This window comes from Triticum aestivum, chromosome 2D, assembly GCF_018294505.1.
Source record: "Triticum aestivum cultivar Chinese Spring chromosome 2D, IWGSC CS RefSeq v2.1, whole genome shotgun sequence".
Taxonomy (NCBI): domain Eukaryota; kingdom Viridiplantae; phylum Streptophyta; class Magnoliopsida; order Poales; family Poaceae; genus Triticum; species Triticum aestivum.
In genome coordinates this window covers 183283364-183306919 of record NC_057799.1, presented here as the reverse complement: position 1 = coordinate 183306919, position 23556 = coordinate 183283364, and positions in this window count along the sequence as shown.

The following is a 23556-nucleotide window of genomic DNA, read 5'->3' as shown; positions in this document are numbered from 1 at the left end:
TTCATGCATTGGTCCGAGAAGTCCATCAGCTGGAGCAGAGCCGACCACCCGGAAGTAATGCCCAATCCCAGCTCCTATGCCCTGGTTCTGGATGCCACTTTTGCCACAGAGAGGCGAGCTGCTCGTTTTTCCCGAGTTCTGATAGATGGCGGCGGTAGCATCAACATCCTGTACAAGGATACCATGGAGAAGTTAGGAATCAAACAAAGGCAGCTTCAGCCTAGCCGGACTGTATTCCATGGCATAGTTCCTAGCCCTTCCTGCTCACCAATCGGCAAGATCCAGATAGACGTCCTCTTTGGAGACAAAGACCACTTCCGCCGAGAGCCAGTCTGGTTTGAGGTGGTGGACTTTGAGAGCCCATACCATGCACTACTTGGCTGGCCTGCTCTGGCCAAGTTCATGGCGGTCCCCCACTATGCTTACCTCAAGATGAAGATGCCGAGTTCCAAGGGAATTCTGACCATAGCAGGGGATTACAAGAAGTCGTCCGCCTGCACAGCAGACAGTAGCCGGCTGGCCGAGTCCCTTGTGATCGCGGCTGAGAAGCGGCTCCTTGACCGGGTTGCGGCGATGGCAGGCAAGCAGCCGGAAATGCCACCCGACCCCAAGGAGTCGGAAGCCGAGGGGTCGTTCAAACCGGCCAAAGAGACAAAGAAGATACCCCTGGACCCGAAGCACCCGGAGAGGTACGCTGTCATAGGTGCGAACCTTGACAGCAAATAGGAAGGCGAGCTCGTCGATTTCCTCCGTGAGAATCGGGACATCTTTGCATGGTTCCCCAAGGACATGCCGGGTGTTCCGATGGAATTCGCCGAGCACAAGCTACACGTCCGATCAGATGCCAAGCCAGTCAGGCAGCCCTTGCGCCGCCTGTCGGAAGAGAAGAGAAGAGTCGTTGGACAAGAGATAGCCCGGCTGCTGGCAGCCGGCTTCATCATGGAAGTGTTCTTTCCAGAGTGGCTGGCCAACCCAGTCCTTGTGCTGAAGAAAAACAAGCACTGGCGCATGTGTATTGATTATACCAGCCTCAACAAAGCCTGCCCCAAAGACCCCTTTGCTTTGCCAAGAATTGACCAACTGATAGACTCCACAGCCGAATGCGAGCTGTTGAGTTTCTTGGATGCATACTCAGGGTATCACCAGATCAAGCTGAACCCGGCCGACAGGCTGAAGACCGCCTTCATCACGCCATTCGGAGCCTTCTGCTACCTGACCATGACGTTCGGCTTGAGGAATGCCGGTGCCACGTTCCAGCGTTGCATGCAGAAGTGTCTCCTCAAGCAACTCGGCAGAAACGCCCATGTCTATGTGCACGATGTGGTGGTGAAGACGGAGAAGCGTGGGACGCTACTAGAAGATCTCAAGGAGACCTTTGAGAACTTGCGCCAATTTCAGATCAAGCTCAACCCGGAGAAATGCATCTTTGGAGTACCAGTCGGCCAGCTTCTTGGCTTCCTGGTTTCAGAGCGCGGCATAGAATGCAACCCCGTGAAAATCAAGGCCATCGAGAGGATGGAAGTGCCCACCCGACTGCTGGACGTGCAGAAATTCACCGGCTGCTTGGCATCCATCAGCCGCTTCATCAGTCGGCTGGGCGAGAAGGCTCTTCCCCTGTACCGGCTCATGAAGAAGACCACTTTTTTCGAGTGGAACGACAACGTAGATGAAGCTTTTCTCCAGCTCAAGAAGATGTTGACCACTCCGCCTGTCCTGGCGGCTCTGACTCCTAAGGAACCCATGCTCCTCTATATCGCCGCCACCAGCCGGGTGGTCAGCACTGTCATAGTTGTGGAGCGCAAGGAGAAAGGCAAGGCACTACCAGTCCAGAGACCGGTGTATTACCTGAGTGAAGTGATGTCAGCCTCCAAGCAAAACTACCCCCACTACCAGAAGATGTGCTACGGCGTGCACTTTGCCGCCAAGAAACTGAAGCCATACTTCCAAGAGCACCCAATCACTGTAGTCTGCATAGCTCCGCTTGCCGAGATCATTGGAAGCCGAGATGCTTCAGGCCGAGTGGCCAAATGGGCCATAGTTTTGCCCCCCTACACCATCTACTACCAACCTCACACCGCCATCAAGTCACAAGCACTGGCCGACTTCCTCGTCGATTGGGCCGAGACCCAGTACCTACCGCCAGCACCAGACTCCACCCATTGGCGAATGCATTTTGATGGTTCCAAGATGCGCACCGGTTTGGGAGTCGGCATTGTCCTTACCTCTCCCAAAGGCTACAAGCTCAGATATGTGCTGCAAATCCATTTTGCCGCCTCCAACAAGGTCGCTGAATATGAGGCACTCATTCATGGGCTCCGGCTTGCCAAGGAACTCGGCATTCGCCGGATCCTGTGCTATGGTGACTCCGACTTGGTGGTCCAGCAGTCGTCAGGCGACTGGGACGCTAAGGATGCAAACATGGCGAGCTACCGCTTCCTCGTACAGTAACTCAGCGGATACTTTGAAGGGTGCGAGTTTCTCCATGTGCCAAGGAATGACAATGAGCAAGCAGATGCCTTGGCATGGATCGGCTCCACCCGGCAAGCAATACCAACCAGCGTCGCCCTACAACGCCTCCTCAAGCCGTCTGTCAAGCCATCGCCAGAGTCAGATTCCATCTTTGTGCCGGCTCCTCCTGAAGCAGTCGGATCCGACTTGAGGACCCCAGCAGCCGGCACAAGGAATTCGGCAGGCGATCGGGGACTGCAGCAGCCGCACCCGGCCCGGGGACCTCAGAGCCCGGCTCGGGGACTGCAGCAGTCGGCCCGGGGACTTCATCGACTCAGCAAGCGGCAGCTGACTCCAACCCGCCACCTCCCGGCCCAACCGCCCTCGTGCAAGTAGCAGTCCTAGCAATCGAAGAAATTGCAGCGCCTTCATGGGCCAAGCCCATCCTCAACTTCCTGGTGAACAAAGAGCTGCCGACTGATGAGATCTCGGCCCGGCAAGTGCAACGCCGGGCAGCAGCATACACCATAGTCAACAGAGAGCTTGTGAGGCGCAGTGTCACTGGTGTCTACCAGTGCTGCATAGAGCCAGAGCAAGGCCAAGCAATCCTCAAAGATATTCATCAAGGTGAGTGTGGTCACCACGCGGCTTCAAGAGCACTCATGGCCAAAGCCTTCCGCCACGGTTTTTTCTGGCCAACTGCTCTAGAAGATGCCAAAGATTTGGTCCAGAAATGCAAAGGGTGCCAGAAGTTCCGCTCACAGCCACATCAGCCGGCTTCTGCACTCAAGACTATCCCCATTGCCTGGCCCTTTGCCGTCTGGGGCCTGGACATGGTGGGACCATTCAAGACGGCGTGCGGTGGCATGACTCATCTGCTTGTCGCGGTGGACAAGTTCACCAAGTGGATAGAAGCAAAGCCAATTAAGAAATTGAATGTTCCGACTGCTGTGACTTTCATCTCCGACATCACCATCCGGTACGGCATACCACACAGCATCATCACCGACAACGGCACAAACTTTGCCAAGGGTGCCTTGGCCCGTTTCTGTGCGACACAGGGCATCCGACTGGACTTAGCGTCCGTTGCCCATCCGCAGTCAAACGGTCAAGTGGAGCGAGCAAACGGCCTCATTTTGTCCGGTATTAAGCCCCGACTGGTCGAGCCTCTGGAGCGTTCGGCAGGCTGCTAGCTCGACGAGCTGCCGGCCGTCCTCTGGAGCCTGTGCACAACTCCGAACAAGTCAACCGGCTTCACTCCCTTCTTCCTCGTCTACGGTGCCGAAGCCGTCATCCCGACGGACATAGAATTCGACTCCCCTCGAGTCACCATGTACACCGAAGAGGAGGCAGAAGAAGCACGACAAGACGGCGTTGATCTGCTGGAAGAGGGCCGGCTGTTGGCACTCAGCCGGTCCACCATCTACCAGCAGAGTCTGCGCCGATACTACAACCGGAAGGTCAAGCTGAGATCCTTCCAAGAGGGAGACCTTGTGCTCTGGCTGATCCAGCGAACAGCCGGCCAGCACAAGCTCTCAGCGCCTTGGGAAGGCCCCTTCATCATCAGCAAGGTGTTGGGCAACGACTCCTACTACCTAATCGATGCTTAGAAGCCTCGAGCGCGCAAGAGGGACGACTCCGGCAAGGAGACGGAGCGGCCATGGAATGCAAATCTCCTCCGAAGATTTTACAGTTGATGCAGTATGTACCATGCTACCTTTTGTATTAAAGTACGAAAACTCCGGGTCCCCCGAGAAGAGCTCGGGGACTGCCCTCTTTTATCTATATGATAAGAATTAGTCCTATGAGTGTGTTATTTCCTTTATGCCGCTTGGCACCGGGTCCAACTAGTCGGCTCGGGGACTCACCGCCTTGCACTATGAAATGCTTCCTGCAGCCAGACAAGTAATGTATTGGCACTTAAGCCGTCTCCTGCCAGAAGCCGCAGCTCGCGGAGCGACTGTCTGGTGGGCAGGAGAAAGGCAGAAAGGGTGCCCACATGAAAAATGGCTAAGGACCCAAAGCATGTGCATAGTTAAAGCCGGCTTCCCGCCTCTACGACCGGCTGTTGAGCAGCCGGCCGGCTGGCTTCTACTTAACTTGCTAAAACGTTCTAATCGGCTAAGTACTTGCCTTCCCGAAAGTAGCTAAGTACTTGACCCAGCCACAGTCCGCAGAGCAGCTGTCGGGCTGGCAAGACGGCAACTAAGGGAGGGCGGCAAAGGAAAAAGGCCAAGGAATAGAAAGCAAGGAAAGATAGAACTCGGCAAAAATATTTACATATCAAAGGCCCTTGGCCAACATTCAACAGAAGTTTGAAATACACCCCGCGGGTGGAATTGTGCAAAGTTAACAAGGTCATCGAGACTGATAAGCAGGTAAAGCAAAAGATAAACTGGCGGCCTAGGGAGCAGCAGACGGGTTCGGTGGTTCGGAGGAGTCGGTAGCGCCGGTTGGTGGAGCGGCCGGCTGGTCAGTCTCCGCTTGGTCGCCTCCAGTGGCAGCTGGCTCGCTCGGGTGTGGCTCGTTGCTGGAGGCGCAGTCGAGCTGAGGTTGGCCGTCCGCTCCGACCTCTGGCGCCTCCTCTTCGCCTTCCTCCTCCTCCTCGTCTTCTTCCTCGCCGCTGGAGTCGATCACCTCGGCCGAGTCATCGCCGTCCTCCGGGTTCAGCCCGAACCATTCTGGCGGCGCCTCGGCGCCGTTCTCGGCCTGCTCCGGGATGAAGACGCTGGTGTTGGTGTACTCGGCGATTGCCGCCGCACGCTTGACAAGGTCATCTTCCACGGCCACTAGCTCCTCCTGGGCCTCCTGCCGAAATGTGGTCAACTGGGCTAGATTTAGCCCAGGGTACCATGCCTTGACAAACTCCAAGGCCCGGCGCACTCCATCTCGGGCCGAGGAACCCTTCCAGGCCTCAAGATGGCCAGCCGCCACCTCCAGCCAGTCGGCAGTCCGACTGGGAGTACGCGGTGCCGGCATGTCCGGCCACAGAGCAGCGATTGCCTGGGCTCCGACACGCTGAAGACGGCACAACATCCGGTGAGCCGGCCGAAGACGGGCCTCGATGCTCAGGAGCTGCTCGCTAAGGGTTCGTGGGGCGTCGGCAGCGATCTGTGCGCCTTCCGCCCTCTGTCCTTCACGATCAGCTTCAATGGCCTGATTGGCGGCGTCAGAATGACCAGGGAAGAAGTCTGCCAAAACTGAAAGCAAAGAGCCAAAGTTAGAGACGAGAGGCCGGCTCGACCAGCAGCCGGCAGCTCAAAGAAGGAAAAAGAGGGAAGCTCACCATCAACTATGTCTTCAATCTCGAGAAAGCCGGAAGTCAGCATCGCCTCCTTGTCGGTCCAGGCGGAGCGTTCGGTCGCGAACTCAGCAAGGAGGCTGGTCTCCTTGTCCTCCACCTCCTTCTGGGCCTTCTTGAGAAGCTCCGCCTGCTCCGCTAGTTGCGCGACCAGCCGGTCACATTCTTCAGCCAGCTTGCCGCACTCCACCTCCTTAGCACGCAGCACGGTGTTGGCTTCGCCCAGCTGCTGCTGCAAGGCGGCGTTGGCCTCTGCAGAGAAAAGAAGAAGGGAAAGGTGTCAGTTGCCAACAGAGAAGAAGTATAGTCGCCGGGGAGATCCGGCCCGACTGCTCAGCAGTCGGCCCGAATCTCGAGGACTACAGCCCGCGGGTGCGCCAGCGTGCCCCCACAGAGAGATAAAAAGACTTACTCCGGCTCTCCGACAAGTCTACGGCACGTTGATCAAACTCCTTAGGAGTTGGGTCCGTCGCCATCTCGTCTCTGGCTGGTGGCGCCGGTGGATCAGCCGGCTGCTTGTCCCGTGCTTCCTCAGAAGGCGGTGGCCGGGGCACGATTACGTCCGGCATGGCGACGTCGCCGCTGTCCCTCTCCATGATAGGGTGCTCGCCGCCGGCTTCCCCAGTATGTGCCACGAACTCCGGTGGGGGTGGCGCGGAGTTCAGGGGAGTGACGAATCTCGCCGACTGGCGGCGCGCGGCTTCTTTAGCCTGCTTCTTCGCCGCGGTGGCTACCTCGGCTTCCGCCAGCTTCTTCAGGGCGGCAGCCTCCGCCCTTTCCGCTTCCGCCTTCTCCAGGCGGGCGGCCTCCTGCTCCTCGCGCGCCTCTCGCGCGTTTCGCTCCGTTGCCTCCCGGAGGTCGGCGGCCGGATTGATTCGCCGGGTGGTGGCAGAAGTCTCCGCCGACCCAACGATGGAGGCGGCGGCCGACTTCTCAAGAGAGAGCGGGGCCCTAGATCAAGGGAAGCAAAGCAAAGAAATTCAGGAAAGATCAGCAAGGAAGAGGGAAGTACGAGAGGAAGTCAGTACTTACGCGGAAACCAGCTGCGGCTCCTTCACCGGCTTGCGAAAGTGGAGGGCCTTCACGGCCGCTTCAACCCGCTTGGTCGCCGCAGCCGAACCCTTGGTCTTCTTCGGCCGGCTGCCAAACAAGCTCGGCGCGGCGCTGCGTTTTTTCGCACCACCTTGGGCACCCGGCGCGGCAGATGAGCTCGCACCCAGCTGGTCGGACCCTGGCTGGTGGCGCGGGGCGACTTCCCCCGCATCGTCGTCGGGCCAGTCGTCGAGACCGGCTCCGAGCCATGAGCCGCCTGCTTCGCCGCCTCCTCCCTCGGCGTCGTCCTCCAAGGCCGTCGCCCCCAAGTCGGGGTCATCCACGTCGCTCTCCGCTCGGTCGGGGAGAAATTGACGTTCCGGTCCCGCGGCGTCGGTGGCCGGCTGGAGGAGGGGGCTCTGTTCAAAGGCCGATTGGTCAGGTTGGACAGGCAGAACTCAGCAACAAAAAAGATAGAGAAAAAGAAAGATAACTTACCATAGGCGGGGGGTCGGCGTGTGAATACGGCTCCTTGCCGAACTGCCACTCCCGTGAGCTCGCAGTTCGCAAGGTAGTTCACCATGTGAGCTACCTCTGCGCGAGGCATCTCCTTGGTGCACAACCGGCTTGGGTCCCGATGCCCGCTCATCTGACAGATCATGTGAGGACGGCCCTGGAGCGGGAGCACCCGACGCGCCACGAAGGCGGATAGCAAGTCGGGCCCGGTCAGGCCCTCCGACTGTGTCAGTACCCAGAGCCGCGCGATGGTGGCAGCTCCTATAGGCGACAGTGTCTTGGCCCGGTACGACCAGTTGGGCCGCCTCCCAGCCGGCGGGCCGGCTGCATAAGCCGGCAAGTTGACCCGGTCGCCCTCCGGGAAGACGCTCTTCACGTAGAAGTACGACCGCTGCCACATCTTCACCGACTTGATCAGCGTGATGGGAGGAAACGGATTTTCGGCCGCCGGCCTCCGCACCGCAATGAAAGCGCCGCATTGAGCTGGCACGCCCGCGACGAGGGTGCCGAGCTTGGTGTAGAAGAACTCTCCCAAAAGCTCGATGGTGGAGAGGACGCCGAGGAAGCCTTCGCACAGAGTGATGAAGGCGGACAACAGCACCACCATGTTCGGGGTGAGGTAGTGCGGCTGAAGATTATAGAACTCGAGGAAGGACCGGAAGAAGCCGCTCGCCGGCAGGCCGAGGCTGTGCAGGCAGTGCGAGCGGAAGACGACCCGCTCGCCCTCCTCCGGCGCCAGCGAGATCTCCCTTTCCGGTGCAAGGTGAACCTTCATGTAGTCCTTGACGGGCAGCCGCCGCGTCTGGCGGAGAAAGTCGACTCGGTATTCATGGACTTCGGAGCCGTCCCATGCTCCGGAGCGCGCCATGGGGGCGTGAGGTTGACAGATGAGCTCATCGGAGACAAACCACTGCAGCGCTCGGTGTGGCTTGGAGGCGCTGCGGCAAGAGGAAGAAGAGGAGGAAAGAATGGGGTGGAGGGGCGCGCGTGCTCTGCCGCTCCCCCTCCTCCCCCTACCTATAGGCCTACGGGCTACGAAGCCGAGGGGGAGCGTGGGATCGTGGGATTAACTGTGCCCACGACCCCACGCTCCCACCTTTATCGCACGAGTTACTGCGCGCAGTAATTCCGCGGTGAAACTCAACCGCCCGCCTCGGCCGCAGCGGATCCGCTCGTGTCCCAAGGCCCGGTAGTGGCGAGCCCCGCCCGCAGGCGCGTCCCATCGCGCGCGTGGGCTGGCTGGCCGACCCGGCCACTCGATGCCACGTGGCATGCCCATGACGACCGGTGGCCTAGAAGCTTAGCAAGCAAGCCACCTGGTTCCCGCTGTCGTGATTCGAAGTTCTGGGCAAGACCGCCTGGCTAAGGCCGACTCCCACCAAGCGGCTCGGCAGAGTTCTGACGAAACTCCGCCGCGAGCACTCGAAGAAGGAAAGTGCTGAGGCTCCTTGGCTGCTCAGCCGCGGCGCCTCACCAGCTTCGGGGACTACTGTCGAAGTAATGGGCCACGGGTAGGCTAACCCGAGACCCAGAACCTTTCAAGACATCGGGGCTGACTGCACCCCTCAAAGCGTCAAGATGAAGTGCCGCCTTCCGGTGGTCGACTGGAAGAATAGTCGGCTGCCCATAGGCGGCCGAGTTCCAGAAGACAGCATCAAGACAGGCCGACTCCTAGTAGGCGGCTTCCAGAGAAGCCGGCCCCTAGCGGTCGGCCCATGGCGCCCTCAAAGTCTGCGCCCTCATCAAGACGAAGTGCCGCCTTCTGGTGGCCGGCTGGAGGAATAGCCGGCTGCCCATAGGCGGCCGAGTTCCAGAAGACGGCATCAAGACAGACCGGCTCCTAGCGGGCGACCTCCAGAGAAGCCGGCTCCTAGGCAGTCGGCCCGCGGTGCCCTCAGAGTCTGCGCCCCCATTAAGAAGACAAGATAGTGTGAGGCCACAGTGTAGCCCATCACCCCCATATCCAGGGCCGGGCATGGCCACAGTGCTCCGTACAGGCAGAGATCTCTGCCCGGCGCGGCACTGTTGCCACTCCGCCCCTGACGTCATCCCTGTCAGGGCGGAGCCCTGCTCCCACGACCGCCTGTCGGTACGGCCTGAAGACGGCGGGCCCTACCAGGCAGTGAGAGCCTGGAAGATGGCGGAAGCCTGGCCAGTTGGACCCGAGGGAGGCCGGCCTCCAGCAGGCGGCCCGTTCCTTCCTGAGGGCCCCACCCGCCATCAACAAGATAAGACGCAGTGTGGCTAGAGTGATCTCCCACCAGGCGGCGGGACTGTAGCCACGCCCTTCTGACCAAGCCTGTGTCATTAACATCACAGCTACAGTAATCAGCAGCCGACCAGACCCGCGAGCGACGGAGGCGGCCCGTCGGCTCCGTACCAGACCAGTCGGCGGGGCCCACCAAGCGGCGGGCCCCAGCAGCCGGCAAAGAAGCCGGAGACCAGAGAGACTGACAGACGGGTCCTACACCCGGCCAGATTACCAATGTACCCCTGGGGGTAGGCCTATATAAACCCCCAGGGCACCCATGCAAAGGGTTCCAACCTGTTAGAACTAGACTCACCCATAGAGAAAGGAGAGAGCTAGCCTTGCTTTCTTCCACCTCTAGCAAACAGCTCAAGGAGCACCATTGTATCACTAGTGCCTTAGTGATCATGCGGAGACCCCGCGAGCAGGACTAGGGGTGTTATCTCCACGGAGAGCCCCAAACCTGGCTAAAGTTCGCCGACGTACGTGTCTACGCCTTATCCCGCTTCCAGGCACCGGCGACGTTCTACTCGCTCCCACCATGATAAGCCATCCTTTGGCATATGTCACACCCAACCCCCGACATGAGTTGTCCATGAATGTCAGTCAAGTCAAGAAACTCAGAAAGATAATTAGGATAAAGAAATTAGCGACAAAAAACAACAAGATCTTTGTCTGCACAATGAAGAAGACATCGGTTCACTACAGGATGGTACTAACTATTATACCTTGCCTTTTTAATTCCTTTGCCCCATTTCCAATATAAAGAAGATATTTATGCACATCCTTGTTTCCAGGCCTTTCCAAAGCAGTTCACTGATGCTTACCTCTCAAACCACATGTATGGTCAGGAGGCGAGGAAGGTATTCATACAACACCCATGGTTCAATATTGAAGTGTTCCTGAAGTGGACGAAGGATGGACGGTCAATCATCCACAGGCACTGGCCTAAAGTTACAAAGACCTTCAACATCAATGAAGGCTCAATATTTGCCTTCTGCTTCAGTAGTTTTCCAGATGAGATACATCTGTGTATGTACCGTCTATGATGCTAATTTCGAAAGGTTATAGATGTTGCATGTGAAACTTGGTCCTGGTGTAGTTGTGTAATGGGATAGCTGAGTGCTGAAGCTATATGATGTTGTACTCTGATGTATTTCAATTATGAAAATGAAATATATTGTGTGCTTAATATGAACTGTCAATTAGATTAATAAATGGATTATGAATAATCGGATAATTAGCCTGCTAGTGGTGTATTAGCCTGGTAATTTGGTTTTGCTATTGCAAATGGTTGTTGAAAAAATACTGTGGGCGATGACCTCAGGCAACGCACACAGTTTCTAGGAATAAAGCGTGTTGGATCAATGAACAATCACACAAGACTTTCTCTTGAAAACTATTTGCGTTAGGCCACCTTGCGGAAACATTTACCACATGAAAACTGTGTGTGATGGACAGCCTTTGCCACACAGTTTCTTCTATGGACCGTGTGTGATATATTCAATAATGCAAGCAATTTAGTGGGAAAAATTGTGTGTGATGTACCTGTGAACGGAAACATTTTCCTTCGAGCGACTGTGTGGGATGTACATTCGAACGGAAACGTTTAGCGCGGATTGACTGTGTGGGATGTACTTGCGACCGGAAACAATTTTGCCATATAATTGTACTTTTTTAGCTCTACTATATGTATTTCCGTATTTGAGCACTCGCCGGTCGCACACGACCTCATTTTGTCGAACGTGTGTGCCAGGAGGGCATATCCTCGATGGTTCCTGGGTCGTGTGGGAAGGACCCCCTATCGCCCACACTCACTTGGCGACGGTTCCAAATGCCGTCACGGAAAGGGGTTTTAAACCGTTTGTTTAGGAGCTCGTTGTACTAGTGAATTATAATGCATGAGCATGATATCAACATAAGCATGAGGGTACAACATAACTATCAACCATATCAACAATGAATCATATCCAACTAAGCATGGCATAATAACGAGCATGAATATCACAAGTACAACACTACTCATAGTATAACATAACCATTAACATCAACAATAAGTACCGTGCAAGAACACATCAATAACATAACCGAGTAAACACTTAACCAACTAACAACAAGGAACAATGCATATCACCCGTACTCGGTAATCAACGACAGTCATGCACCAAAGAACATGACCAACCCAACATGTACTGATACGTCTCCAACGTATCTATAATTTTTGATTGTTCCATGCTATATTATATTCTGATTTGGATGTTTAATGGGCTTTATTATACACTTTTATATTATTTTTGGGACTAACCTATTAATCGGAGGCCCAACCCAAATTGCTGTTTTTTTTCCTATTTCAGTGTTTCGCAGAAAAAGAATATCAAACGGAGTCCAAACGGAATGAAACCTTCGGGAACGTGATTTTTGGAACAAACGTGATCCAGAGGACTTGGAGTGGACGTCAAGCAACAGACGAGGAAGCCACGAGGTAGGGGGGTGCGCCTACCCCCCTGGGCGCGCCCTCCACCCTCGTGGGCCCCTCGTGGCTCCACCGACCAACTTCTTCCTCCTATATATACCTATGTACCCCCAAACCATCAGAAGCGACCACGAAATACTAATTCCACCGCCGCAACCTTCTGTACCCGTGAGATCCTATCTTGGGGCCTTTTTCGGCGTCCTGCCGGAGGGGCCATTGATCATGGAGGGCTTCTACATCAACACTATAGCCTCTCCGATGATGTGTGAGTAGTTTACCTCAGACCTTCGGGTCCATAGTTATTAGCTAGATGGCTTCTTCTCTCTCTTTGGATCTCAATACAAAGTTCTCCTCAATTCTCTTGGAGATCTATTTGATGTAACTCTTCTTTTGCGGTGTGTTTGTCGAGATCCGGTGAATTGTGGGTTTATGATCCAGATTATCTATGAACAATATTTGAATCTCCTTTGATTTCTTTTATGTATGATTGGTTATCTTTGCAAGTCTCTTTGAATTATCAGTTTGGTTTGGCCTACTAGATTGATCTTTCTTGCAATGGGAGAAGTGCTTAGCTTTGGGTTCAATCTTGCGGTGCTCGATCCCAGTGACAGTAGGGGAAACGACACGTATTGTATTGTTGCCATCGAGGATAAAAAGATGGGGTTTATATCATATTGCATGAGTTTATCCCTCTACATCATGTCATCTTGCTTAAAGCGTTACTCTGTTCTTATGAACTTAATACTCTAGATGCATGCTGGATAGCGGTCGATGTGTGGAGTAATAGTAGTAGATGCAGGCAGGAGTCGGTCTACTTGTCACGGACGTGATGCCTATATACATGATCATACCTAGATATTGTCATAACTATGCTCAATTCTATCAAGTGCTCGACAGTAATTCGTTTACCCATCGTAATACTTATGCTATCTTGAGAGAAGCCACTAGTGAAACCTATGGCCCCCGGGTCTATTTTCCATCATATTAATCTTCCGTCAACAAGCTATTTCTATCTTTATTTATCTTGCAATCTTTACTTTTACTCTTTATCATAAAAATACCAAAAATATTATCTTATCATCTCTATCAGATCTCACTCTCGTAAGTGACCGTGAAGGGATTGACAACCCCTTTATCGCGTTGGTTGCGAGGTTCTTATTTGTTTGTGTAGGTGCGTGGGACTCGAGTGTAGTCTCCTACTGGATTGATACCTTGGTTCTCAAAAACTGAGGGAAATACTTACGCTACTTTACTGCATCACCCTTTCCACTTCAAGGGAAAACCAACACAGTGCTCAAGAGGTAGCATGCACTACTACCAAGCATGGCCAATATGAAGGTAATACTAGCAGATAGAACAAGATAACAGAGTGCAAGAAAACATAACATGACGGTAATCACCGATCCATAAGCATAACCGAAATAACGACAGTAGTAGCAAGACAAACACACAAGTTGAAAACCAATGCTACTCCATGGCTATCATGCAAATGGTGGTTGTGGCTTGCCTGGGAATGAAGAATGCACCGGGGAGAAGTGCAGAACGTTCGTGGAACAAATCGCCAGAAAAGTTTCTCTCCCGATAGGGACTGAATAAGGGCAAGGGCATAATGGTCATTTTCAGAATGTCAAAACATGGTGAAAATGATTCCATCAGAACGGGCTCGATGAAACAAAGAAGTGGGCTTTGGATTCACCTGATTTGGAGCTATGGGTAAAAAGATATGAGGGGTTGAAGACCAGGGACCATTCTGTAAATAAAATATTCACAGCCAGGCCCCTGTGGTTGGGTTGGAATTAAGCTCTGAAGTTTGCTGTATCGAACTTCGTAGAGCACTGCTGATCAGCAGGAAACTGATTGGGTCAAATGGTGTTGTCTGGGATGATTAGCTTAGGAAGGACTACGATCCTGGGGAGTTTAAGGAGATATGGACTAGTAATGAATATAGCTACTTCACAACTGCATTTTTGGTCCAGAAATGAGATTTGGATGATGCACTCACATGGTGATGCCACTTGGGCTGAAATTTGGCAAGGCTTGATGATTTGATCATATAAAGATGCTGTAAAAATTTCATACCAATTGGATTCACCAAAATGGTACTTCCTTCATAGCTATTCTCTCTGTCCAGAAACTTGCTAAAATTTAGGTGATCAAATGGCTCAATGAAATGATCCCAAATTGGGTGGAGAGGTGTTATTTGGGTAGGAGAACAATCTGGAAATTTCTCAGAATTAATGAAGCAATATAAAATGCACTTGCTTCACAACCTAAAAATATTGCCAGAATCAAAGATTTGGTCCTGTGCTCAAATAGATAATGATATGAGCACATTAAGGAGTGTGCAAAATTTCAACTCATTTGAATAACCCTAGCTAGTAATTCCTTCACAAAGCCTTCTGTCTGACAGAAACTTTGAAAAATCACTGAGGAAGTTGGCTAGGCAAATAAAGTTGAATTTTTGCATGAGGCAATGATTTGGACATAAAAGAACGCCCAAGAAGTTTGGGAGCCAACAAGGAAAGATAGGTGGCACTTCCTTCTCACAGAGCCACACTGGTCAGAAACGAAGAATAATTATTGGGGAATTATTCTTGGGCTAGGATAGGAAAGTTTGGGTATATTTAAGCAACATATGACTCAAAGAAATTATGAGAATTATTTGGAAATTTTTGGATGGACAAAAATATAGGTTGCTTCACAACCTACGGCAATTAGGGTTATTCCTTTAATAGAAAAGGGAATATTCCTGAGAAAAAGAAATTATGGTTTGGTCAAGCAGTGACATGATCTCTGCAAGGTTTTGAGAATGACGAGCGACTTGGGAGGGAGGGATTGATAACCCACAAGTATAGGGGATCAATTGTAGCATCTTTCGATAAGTAAGAGTGTCGAACCCAACGAGGAGCTAAAGGTAGAACAAATATTCCCTCAAGTTCTATCGACCACCGATACAACTCTACGCACACTTGACGCTCGCTTTACCTAGAACAAGTATGAAACTAGAAGTACTTTGTAGGTGTTTTTGGATAGGCTTGCAAGAATATAAAGAGAGCGTAAATAAAAGCTAGGGCTGTTTAGATGAAGACACGACTAAATTAGTTTTAGTAAAGAGCTTTTTGTTATGAGAAAGCTATTTGTCCCTAGGCAATCGATAACTAGACCGGTAATCATTATTGCAATTTTATTTGAGGGAGAGGCATAAGCTAACATACTTTCTCTACTTGGATCATATGCACTTATGATTGGAACTCTAGCAAAAGGGATATTTCAAGAGAATCAACGGGATCATAACAGTCATCATAGCAATCATCCTTCGGTAAGCACGAAGGGAAATTAAACAATATATGAGTTGAAGAGTTACTCTCATTAGAAGGTGGGCACGGGTGATCAATCCGCTCTTCCTCCTTTTGTTCTTCGCTCTCCTCCTCATCTTTTTCATCCAATGAGCTCACAGTTTCATCAACTTCTTCTTCCATAGATTCCTGCAAAATATTAGTCTCTTCTTGGACAGCGGAGACTTTCTCAATAAGTGCATTAATATCGGAATTGTATTCATAATTCTCATAGCAATATTTCAGGATAGCTAAATTTTCAGGTCTATAAACAGCATCATCAAAATCTTCAAACTCTTTAAACATAGATTCAATTTCATAAGCACCCATAAAAGCAACAAATTCTTCTATTTGTTCCACATCATAGTAATCATATATACCATTAGCATAAGAAGCTAAGGTTTTATTATCATTAAATTTGCATGAAAAGGGAAGGTGTGGTGCCTTCATCCTAGAGCAACAAGTATAATCATAACTCAAGCATACTTGTCGAGCATACCACTTCAATATATAAATTTGATCCCATAATAGTATACCTTTTTGTGTCAAGCAATAATCCCTAAAGTATTCACGTTGATCCAACGTCACTCCCATTACCAAATTGAATGGGGTTTTCTCTGGTTATCAAAGTAGTACATAATATCTGTCACATAACGAGCATCGAGGGCTTTAGGAGGCTCCTCATCTCCATGAGTAGCAAGTACACCTAATTTTTTTGGTATTTCGTGTTCCATATCCATAACTAAAGATGGAGAACAACTAAGAACAACAAATAAAAATTACTTAGTGATAAAGCAAACAAGCACACACGAGAATATTCATCCCATGCTATTGCTCCCCGGCAACGGCGCCAGAAAAAGGTCTTGATAACCCACAAGTATAGGGGATCAATTGTAGCCTCTTTTGATAAGTAAGAGTGTCGAACCCAACGAGGAGCTAAAGGTAGAACAAATATTCCCTCAAGTTCTATCGACCACCGATACAACTCTACGCACGCTTGACGTTCGCTTTACCTAGAACAAGTATGAAACTAGAAGTACTTTGTAGGTGTTTTTGGATAGGCTTGCAAGAATATAAAGAGAGCGTAAATAAAAGCTAGGGCTGTTTAGATGAAGACACGACTAAATTAGTTTTAGTAAAGAGCTTTTTGTTATGAGAAAGCTATTTGTCCCTAGGCAATCGATAACTAGACCGGTAATCATTATTGCAATTTTATTTGAGGGAGAGGCATAAGCTAACATACTTTCTCTACTTGGATCATATGCACTTATGATTGGAACTCTAGCAAAAGGGATATTTCAAGAGAATCAACGGGATCATAACAGTCATCATAGCAATCATCCTTCGGTAAGCACGAAGGGAAATTAAACAATATATGAGTTGAAGAGTTACTCTCATTAGAAGGTGGGCACGGGTGATCAATCCGCTCTTCCTCCTTTTGTTCTTCGCTCTCCTCCTCATCTTTTTCATCCAATGAGCTCACAGTTTCATCAACTTCTTCTTCCATAGATTCCTGCAAAATATTAGTCTCTTCTTGGACAGCGGAGACTTTCTCAATAAGTGCATTAATATCGGAATTGTATTCATAATTCTCATAGCAATATTTCAGGATAGCTAAATTTTCAGGTCTATAAACAGCATCATCAAAATCTTCAAACTCTTTAAACATAGATTCAATTTCATAAGCACCCATAAAAGCAACAAATTCTTCTATTTGTTCCACATCATAGTAATCATATATACCATTAGCATAAGAAGCTAAGGTTTTATTATCATTAAATTTGCATGAAAAGGGAAGGTGTGGTGCCTTCATCCTAGAGCAACAAGTATAATCATAACTCAAGCATACTTGTCGAGCATACCACTTCAATATATAAATTTGATCCCATAATAGTATACCTTTTTGTGTCAAGCAATAATCCCTAAAGTATTCACGTTGATCCAACGTCACTCCCATTACCAAATTGAATGGGGTTTTCTCTGGTTATCAAAGTAGTACATAATATCTGTCACATAACGAGCATCGAGGGCTTTAGGAGGCTCCTCATCTCCATGAGTAGCAAGTACACCTAATTTTTTTGGTATTTCGTGTTCCATATCCATAACTAAAGATGGAGAACAACTAAGAACAACAAATAAAAATTACTTAGTGATAAAGCAAACAAGCACACACGAGAATATTCACCCCATGCTATTGCTCCCCGGCAACGGCGCCAGAAAAAGGTCTTGATAACCCACAAATATAGGGGATCAATTGTAGCCTCTTTCGATAAGTAAGAGTGTCGAACCCAACGAGGAGCTAAAGGTAGAACAAATATTCCCTCAAGTTCTATCGACCACCGATACAACTCTACGCACGCTTGACGTTCGCTTTACCTAGAACAAGTATGAAACTAGAAGTACTTTGTAGGTGTTTTTGGATAGGCTTGCAAGAATATAAAGAGAGCGTAAATAAAAGCTAGGGGCTGTTTAGATGAAGACACAACTAAATTAGTTTTAGTAAAGAGCTTTTTGTTACGAGAAAGTTATTTGTCCCTAGGCAATCGATAACTAGACCGGTAATCATTATTGCAATTTTATTTGAGGGAGAGGCATAAGCTAACATACTTTCTCTACTTGGATCAGATGCACTTATGATTGGAACTCTAGCAAGCATCCGCAACTACTAAAGATCATTAAGGTAAAACCCAACCATAGCATTAAAGTATCAAGTCCCCTTTATCCCATACGCAAACAGCCTACTTACTCGGGTCTGTGCTTCTGTCACTCACGCCACCCACCATAAGCAAATCATGAACATATTGCAAACCCTACAGCAGGGATCCCTCACACTTGCGCGACACGGAGAGCACCATAGGACCGCACCATTAATAAAACATGCAACTCAAACCAATCTTGATCATCAAATAGCCATAGGACAAAACAAATCTACTCAAACATCATAGGATAGCCATACATCATTGGGAAATAATATATAGCGTTGAGCACCATGTTTAAGTAGATATTATAGCGGGTAAGAGAGAGGTTACACCGCTGCATAGAGGGGGGAAGAGTTGGTGATGATGGAGGCGAAGTTGTTGGTTAAGATTGCGGTGATGATGATGGCCCCGGAGGTGTTCCGGCGCCACCGGAAGAGAAGGGGAGAGGGGGCCCCTTCGTCTTCTTCTTCCTTGACCTCCTCCCTAGATGGGAGAAGGGTTTCCCCTCTGGTCCTTGGCCTCCATGGCGTGGGAGGGGCGAGAGCCCCTCCGAGATTGGATCTGTCTCTCTCTCTCTCTGTTTCTGCGTTCTCCTTTGCTGCCCTTTCACCGTGTATATATGGAGATCTGTAACTCCGATTGGATTGAAACCTTCGCCGTGATCTTTTTACCAAAAAATAGCTTTCGTGCGTCCGAAGTTGAGCAGCAACTGCCTTACGGGTGGCCCAAGAGGGTCAGGGGCGCGCCCCCTGCCTCGTGGCCACCTCGGGCACCGTCTCGCGTGGATTTATATTCCGAAATTTTCCAAATATTCCAAAAATAATCTCCGTCCGTTTTTATCCCGTTTGGACTCCGTTTGATATTGGGTTTCTGTGAAACATAAACATGCAACAAAAAGGAACTGGCACTGGGCACTGGATCAATATGTTTGTCCCAAAAATAGTATAAAAAGTTGCCAAAAGTATATGAAAGTTGTAGAATATTGGCATGGAACAATAAAAAATTATAGATACGACGGAGACGTATCAGCATCCCCAAGCTTAATTCCTGCTCGTCCTCGAGTAGGTAAATGATAAAAAGATAATTTTTGATGTGGAATGCTACCTAGCATAATCTTGATCATGTATCTAATCATGGCATGAATATTAAGATACGAGTGGTTCAAAGCAATAGTCTATCATTTGATATAAAAACAATAATACTTCAAGCCTACTAATAAGCAATCATGTCTTTTCAAAATAACATGGCCAAAGAAAGTTATCCCTACAAAATCATATAGTCTGGCTATGCTCCATCTTCACCACACAAAATATTCACATCATGCACAACCCCGATGACAAGCCAAGCAATTGTTTCATACTTTTGACGTTCTCAAACCTTTTCAACTTTCATGCAATACATGAGCGTGAGCCATGGACATAGCACTATAGGTGGAATAGAATATGATGGTGGAGGTTGTGTGGAGAAGACAAAAAGGAGAAAGTCTCACATCGACGCGGCTAATCAACGGGCTATGGAGATGCCCATCAATTGATGTCAATGTGAGGAGTAGGGATTGCCATGCAACGGATGCACTAGAGCTATAAGTATATGAAAGCTCAAACTGAAACTAAGTGGGTGTGCATCCAACTTGCTTGCTCATGAAGACCTAGGGCATTTGAGGAAGCCCATCGTTGGAATATACAAGCCAAGTTCTATAATGAAAATTCCCACTAGTATATGAAAGTGATAACTCAAGAGACTCTCTATATGAAGAACATGGTGCTACTTTGAAGCACAAGTGTGGTAAAAGGATAGTAACATTGCCCCTTCTCTCTTTTTCTCTCATTTTTTTTGTTTTTTTGGGCCTTCTCTTTTTTTGGCCTTTCTCTTTTTTTTTTCGTCCGGAGTCTCATCCCGACTTGTGGGGGAATCATAGTCTCCATCATCCTTTCCTCACTGGGGCAATGCTCTAATAATGATGATCATCACACTTTTATTTACTTACAACTCAATATTACAACTCGATACTAGAACAAAGATATGACTCTATATGAATGCCTCCGGCGGTGTACCGGGATGTGCAATGATCTAGCGTAGCAATGACATCAAAAAACGGACAAGCCATGAAAACATCATGCTAGCTATCTTACGATCATGCAAAGCAATATGACAATAAATGCTCAAGTCATGTATATGATGATGATGGAAGTTGCATGGCAATATATCTCGGAATGGCTATGGAAATGCCATGATAGGTAGGTATGGTGGCTGTTTTGAGGAAGATATAAGGAGGCTTATGTGTGACACAGCGTATCATATCATGGGGTTTGGATGCACCGGCGAAGTTTGCACCAACTCTCGAGGTGAGAAAGGGCAATGCGCGGTACCGAAGACGCTAGCAATGATGGAAGGGTGAGAGTGCGTATAATCCATGGACTCAACATTAGTCATAAAGAACTCACATACTTATTGCAAAAATCTATTAGTCATCAAACAAAGTACTACGCGCATGCTCCTAGGGGGATAGATTGGTAGGAAAAGACCATCGCTCGTCCCCGACCGCCACTCATAAGGAAGACAATCAATAAATACCTCATGCTCCAACTTCGTTACATAACGGTTCACCATACGTGCATGCTACGGGAATCACAAACCTCAACACAAGTATTTCTACAATCCAAAACTACCCACTAGCATGACTCTAATATCACCATCTTTATATCGCAAAACTATTGCAAGGAATCAAACATATCATATTCAGTGATCTACAAGTTTTATGTAGGATTTTATGACTAACCATGTGAATGACCAGTTCCTGTCATCTCTCTAAATAGATATAAGTGAAGCAAGAGAGTTTAATTCTTTCTACAAAAGATATGCCCACGCTCTAACAAATATAAGTGAAGCAAAAGAGCATTCTACAAATGGCGGTTTTCTATGTGAAGAGAAACAGGCAATCCAAACTTCAAATGATATAAGTGAAGCACATGAAGCATTCTATAAAGCCATACTCAAAAGATATAAGTGAAGTGCAATGAGCATTCTATAAATCAACCAAGTACTATCTCACACCAGCATGGTGCATAAAAGAAAACTGAAAACTAAATGCAAAAGACGCTCCAAGATTTGCACATATCACATGAATGAAACGAATCCGAAAACATACCGATACTTGTTGAAGAAAGAGGGGATGCCTTCCGGGGCATCCCCAAGCTTAGACGCTTGAGTCTCCTTGAATATTTACTTGGGGTGCCTTGGGCATCCCCAAGCTTGAGCTCTTGCCTCTCTTCCTTCTTCTCACATCGAGACCTTCTCGATCATCGAACACTTCATCCACACAAAACTTCAACAGAAAACTCGGTAAGATCCGTTAGTATAATAAAGCAAATCACTACTCTAAGTACTGTTGCAAACCAATTCATATTTTGTTTTTGTATTGTGTCTACTGTAATATAACTTTTCATGGCTTAATCCACTGATATAAATCGATAGTTTCATCAAAACAAGCAAACTATGCATCAAAAACAGAATCTGTCTAAAACAGAACAGTCTGTAATAATCTGAACATTCACCATACTTCTGATACTTGAAAAATTCTGCCAAAATTAGGAAAAATAAACAATTTGTATAGAAAGACAGTGCAAAAAGAATCAGAACCGTTTGACGTTCCAGTTAAAAATTAAAAATCGCGCACTACAGCCAAAGTTTCTGTCCTGCACCGCACAAACCAACAAGCATTGTAAACATCCTAAAGGCAAACCTTGGCACATTATTTTTATAATACAATGGAATTGTACAAGGGGATAATTATTTTTGTTGAAAAGTTTCTGTAATCAAGATTCACAAAGTTTCCGTGAGCATGAACAAAGTTCAAGGCTAGCTCCCACTTCAACAATGCTTGTCTCTCTCACTTTCGCTTTTCTTTTTGAAAAGTTTTGGGTTCCCCTCTTTATTTTTTTGTTTTTAAACTATATAAAAGCACTCAACAGAAATAAATGACTCTCTAAAACTTCCGGGTTGTCTCCCTGGCAGCGCTTTCTTTAAAGCCATTAAGCTAGGCATATAGTGCTCAAGTAGTGAATCCACCCGGATCCCAAGGTATATCAAAGCCAATTTTAATTAACAATGATTTTAATTTAGTAGTGAGCACAAAGCAACATATATCATGCAATGACGAAGTCTAACTCTCTTCCTATGCATCGGCATGTCATAAAAGAACAATTCATGCACACATAGTAAAGGCCAATGCATAGTATAAACAGTTTCTTGCAATTTTATCGTGTTGGAAACATAGAGAGGTGGAGATATAGTTCCTCTCTCATAATAATTGCAAGTAGGAGCAGCAAGCACATGCATATTATATTCATCAAAATCATCATGTGCAACGGTAAAAGGCAACCCATCAATATAATCCTTAATAAGCACAAACTTCTCCGATATAGTGTAGTTGGGAGAATTCAAAAAGATAATAGGACTATCATGCGTGGGTGCAATAGCAACAATTTCATGTTTAACATAAGGAACTATAGCAAGTTCATCTCCATAAGCATAATTCATATTGGCATCTTGGCCACAAGCATAGCAAGCATCATCAAAAAGGGATATTTCAAGAGAATCAACGGGATCATAACAGTCATCATAGCAATCATCCTTCGGTAAGCACGAAGGGAAATTAAACAATGTATGAGTTGAAGAGTTACTCTCATTAGAAGGTGGGCACGGGTGATCAATCCGCTCTTCCTCCTTTTGTTCTTCGCTCTCCTCCTCATCTTTTTCATCCAATGAGCTCACAGTTTCATCAACTTCTTCTTCCATAGATTCCTGCAAAATATTAGTCTCTTCTTGGACAGCGGAGACTTTCTCAATAAGTGCATTAATATCGGAATTGTATTCATAATTCTCATAGCAATATTTGAGGATAGCTAAATTTTCAGGTCTATAAACAGCATCATCAAAATCTTCAAACTCTTTAAACATAGATTCAATTTCATAAGCACCCATAAAAGCAACAAATTCTTCTATTTGTTCCACATCATAGTAATCATATATACCATTAGCATAAGAAGCTAAGGTTTTATTATCATTAAATTTGCATGAAAAGGGAAGGTGTGGAGCCTTCATCCTAGAGCAACAAGTATAATCATAACTCAAGCATACTTGCCGAGCATACCACTTCAATATATAAATTTGATCCCATAATAGTTTCCCTTTTTGTGTCAAGCGATAATCCCTAAAGTATTCACGTTGATCCAACGTTACTCCCATTACCAAATTGAATGGGGTTTTCTCTGGATTATCAAAGTAGTACATAATATCTGTCACATAACGAGCATCGAGGGTTTTAGGAGGTTCCTCATCTCCATGAGTAGCAAGTACACCTAATTTTTTTGGTATTTCGTGTTCCATATCCATAACTAAAGATAGAGAACAACTAAGAACAGCAAATAAAAATTACTTAGTGATAAAGCAAACAAGCACACACGAGAATATTCACCCCACGCTATTGCTCCCCGGCAACGGTG